This window comes from Arachis ipaensis, chromosome B04 (assembly GCF_000816755.2).
Source record: "Arachis ipaensis cultivar K30076 chromosome B04, Araip1.1, whole genome shotgun sequence".
In the NCBI taxonomy this organism is placed as follows: Eukaryota; Viridiplantae; Streptophyta; class Magnoliopsida; order Fabales; family Fabaceae; genus Arachis; species Arachis ipaensis.
In genome coordinates, this window is record NC_029788.2 from 124,593,198 (window position 1) to 124,598,005 (window position 4,808).

Genomic DNA, 4,808 nt, shown 5'->3' on the forward strand with positions numbered 1-4,808 from the left:
AAAACGGTGGTTGGTGGTGGCAAATGTTACTACTCCAACACCTTTATGATGTTGCAACAAACTGTTCCCGATTTGAAAGCATTAATGAGGCCTTTATGGTGACACTACTCAGTAGTACTCACTTTCTTGTTTGTGTTGTTATTTGTGGGGCTTCAATTTTGAAAGAATTTTTAAGAATTTGTGCACATAAGTTAATTATTGGGACAACTTGCAGATAAATCAAAGTTAATTAATTAATCAGAACCATGTGATCATCATATTATTAATTAATTGAACAACATACTATTTTATGGGATCTTACTAATATCTAACTCCTAATAAAGTTATCTATAAGAAAAAAATATTTCAATAAATTACATTACAAAAACATTGAAAAGTTTTAAATTTTTAATTATTTTCTGATAAAAATTTTCTACATAAATTGTTTTAATTAACTACATAATTCACAAGTCGCAAAACTCTATTTTATTTCTACTAGTGCTCAATAATTTTTTCACTCTTTTTCATTAATGATTTATATATATATAGTCATCACAATTATATTGCGTATTACGGCCAACTTGATTAGATTATTGGAAGAATGGTGACTATAAAAGATTTAAGGACCCTCCATATGTAGGTCATCTGATCTATGCACCTTACTTTCATTCTTTGAATATAGTTGATTTTAAACACAATGATACAATCAAATGATCAGAGTGTGATGTATGATGAACCAACGCAATAGTCAAGATTAAACAATAATGATGTGCACTACTAATAATGATGTAAGCGAAAAAACAATGCGTTTGTTGAATATGTTGCAAGTTTGAGTATATGTAGTTATTTGTGTTGATGAGAACCTACAACTATGTGCGATTGATCCACCTATTATTGGTCGTTCAAATTTAATAAGCCTAATTTTTAGGATTTAAATTAAATGACGATGGGTTTATTCGTTCCAAATTTCTTAATCCGACTGAACTGACCATTCGACTAATTTAAGTTGGTTGATTACATACTTCTAGTTTCCAGCGCAGCTGGCTAATTGACATCTTGTTTGAATTTTCATTTTGTTAGAAATAAGAGACTTAACTGAAAAAGGATGGTATATTATTGAGTGTGTTCAAGTTATCTGCTTAAGTTGTGTAGAATGATACAATATAGAAGAGTATTTATAGGGGCTAAGAGAATCGTAATAATAAAGACGTAATATTCTATAATAAATATTCAGATATACTAAATAATTCTAATTGATCCTAATTGATCCTAATTATATTCTAACATCCCCTCAAACTCAAGTGACAACTTGAGTTTGAAACATATTTAAAACAACGAAATAAATAGAAAAAAACTGCATAAACTGATAAAACGGGTGCAGACGGAACTGCCGGAAGAAAGCACAGATGGAACTGCCGCTTGTCTGAAGGAAGCACAGACGGAACTGCCGCTAGTCTGAAGGAAGCGTAGACGGAACTGCCGAATGTCTGAAGGAAGTGTAGACGGAACTGCCAGAAAGAAATGCAGATGTAACTGCTACAAAGAAACACAGACAAAACATAGACGGAACTGCCACGAGAAAACGCAGACGAAATTGCCAGACGAAACGCAGACGGAACTGTCATGAGAGAACACAGACGGAACTGCCACGAGAGAATGCAGACGGAACTGCCGAAAGAGAGCGAAAACTATATGATTTCTTCATGAGATTAGATAAGCAGCGGATGACAATGGTGTTTGATCTTTCAACTCGAAAAAACACAAGATAGAGAAAATAGGCTAGTCAGTGAGGTGAAAAAGCATCAAAGGGGTGACAAAAGGGAAAGAAGAATGGCATAAAAAAAATGCAAAAACTACGATAATTTCACCACAAGGAAAATAACTTATCCTCTTCAAGGAGGATACCATGGCTCTGATACCATGTTAGAAATAAGAGACTTAACTGGAGAAGGATGGTATATTATTAAGTGTGTTCAAGTTGTCTGCTCAAGTTATGTGGAATGATACAATATAGAAGGGTATTTATAGGGGCTAAGAGAATTGTAATAATAAAGACGTAATATTCTATAATAAATATTCAGATATACTAAATAATTCTAATTAATACTAATTGATCCTAATTATATTCTAACAAATTTATATCACAAACCCACCTTATTAAATATCTCACTATAAGGCACAATGGAAAATGAGTTAACTAAGAAACATTGAAGGAGGTGCAAATTGAAAGACATGGTGCTTATCTGTTATGTTTATCATTTGCTGTCCATGCAATAATTTTAAATTTTTTTTAATTTAAATTTGTCTTTTTTTATGATATTTCGATAAGACTAATTTACAATAGATTTAAATTTCATTTAAAGATTTATTTTCGTTAGTTAAAAAATTATTGTATACACAAAGTGAGATTTAAAATCTCAGCACTTACTTAAGCAGATTAGTAATGAGTAACCACTATACCACCAAAGTTGGTTTTTAAATATTTACTATTTCCTTCATATTCTATACGTTATACTAAGGGTTTTAAATTATAGCTGCGGTGGTGGTTGTAATGTTGGTTACGGATGAATTTTTTCAGAAATTTACACCATTTTTTTAAAAAAAATATCATTGAAAACGTTTTTGGAAGAAATATATTGCATTATTGATGATTGGAAATAGTAGTTGCTTTGAAAGAAAAAAAACCCTAAAATGGATAAAATGGATGTTTTTGTTTATTGTTGTTGATGCGGCTGTAATGTCGTTTTAATATGGCCCCAACGTCATTTTAACGCGCCACAGCCCACAATCCTATAAATTTTTTAATTCTTCGCAATTAAAGTGTAAGGCCGTTGCAATAACTACAATTGAATGATTGGAGGAGCCACATTGATCACTTGGTGCATGTATTTATTTGGAAGAATAGACAAAAGTATATATAAACTTTTATACTATGTATATTTTAATATTTTAATGAGTCATAGGTATACATTAATATTAAGTTTTGTTATAATTTTTACTCTTTTATTGTTTGAGTAATTTTTTATAATAACTATCAGATAGTACTTTATTGTGTGACTTGGCTGTTTTGATGACACAATGAAAAATAAGAGTTAAACTATTGAATTTATTAAATTAAAAAAAAAAACTTTACAAGTTTTAACGTCTCTTCATATTCTTCCCTTTTCAAAAGTTATTTGAATAACAAAACTCTAGTAGAGAGTGAATAATAAAAGTAAATTATATGTTGAAGTCTTTGCATTTGAGTTTGTTGCAGTTCATCATGGTTTTCATGGTTTTCGTTCTATTCTAAAGGCAAACGTGATAGGGTGAGAAAGGTAGAAGTCCACACACAGGGTAGTAGATGAACGAGGAGAGTTTAGTAGTAGATGCGAGCAAAGGTAATGCTTCCTCTCTTTGTTAATTGTTGACTTTAGTTTATGGTTTATCGAAAAATGTTATTCATTAGTGATTGATGTTAATTTAGGTTTTAGTTGTTCTATAGTTTGATTGAGGAGTTTTTGATAAACAGATGATAAATCATATAATTTTTGTGTATCATTTGAGAGAAACACGAATGAAATTTTGAAAATATGTTGGAGATGAGATTGTTTCGATTCCAAGAATGAATGCCGAAACTCTCAATACATTTTTTATGGTGAGGTTATTTAAAAATTTGGGATATTTTTCTTTCAATAATTTTTACTAGGCCGAGAATGAAATATATCCAATGCATTTAATTAGGTTTGATGGTGACGTAGTTCGAATGTATGAATTTGTTGTTAAGAATGGGAGATTATGTCATGTTTATTGGGATCATACTATTGATTTACCAAATTTAATAAAAGAAAAAAAAGAAGTGGTAGATGTTGTAGATGATGAGCCAAATTTTAAAAAAGAAAAAAAACGAAAAGACATTGTCATTTGTAAATTTTTTTATTCAAATTTAATAAATTCAATAATTTATCACTTATTTTTTACCGTGTCGTCAAAAGGGCCACGTCACACAATGTACAAAGTTACCTGTTAGTCATATTGTCAGAAAAGTTACTCAAGTGACAAAAGAGTAGAAATGATAATAGAATTTGATATTAGTGTATACAGATGACTCATTAAAAAATTAGAGTGTACGTTTGTCTACTATGTGAAAATTATGTATACTTTTATTTATTTTTTCTAAATTTTTAGTACAAATAATTGAGCAATAATGATATATTTATGAACAAAATTTATTATTTTTATTAATATTTGTTAATATTATATATTATTAGGTTATTTTTTTTTAAATAAGTAATTTTATAACAAAATAAACTTAATCAATTGAAAAAAAAAAAAGGATTGATGATGATAAAAGGTTTTTCGGAAATTTTCATCAAAAGCAAGTAAAAGTAACCATGTTCCATGAGAGAAGGAAAACCACTTGGAGTTTGTTAGATTGACAAGATCTAAGTCCTATATAACAAAAAAAATAGAAAACCATTGAAATAATTAAAAACATTAGATTACAATAGAGTGAGATCGACATGAGCGTAATTCTCAATATTATATTTATATATGCCTATACATCCTAGTTTTTTTTTTTGGTGACTGCCTATACATCCTAGTTGTTTGAGAAGTTTATACACATACATAATGTAAATGCAGTAGTATTTGACATTTTGAAATTAATTAATAATACTGTACTTCTGGGATGATGTAATGTTCTATAATTTAATGTGTCTTTGACCAAGTCTAATTAAGAAATGTCAGTTGATATAACTCTTCATAGTTAATAATAATAATAATAGCTTTGGAAAAAAAAAAATAATAGTTAATAATAGTACTCATTTGGTTTGTTGAGTAGAAACTGT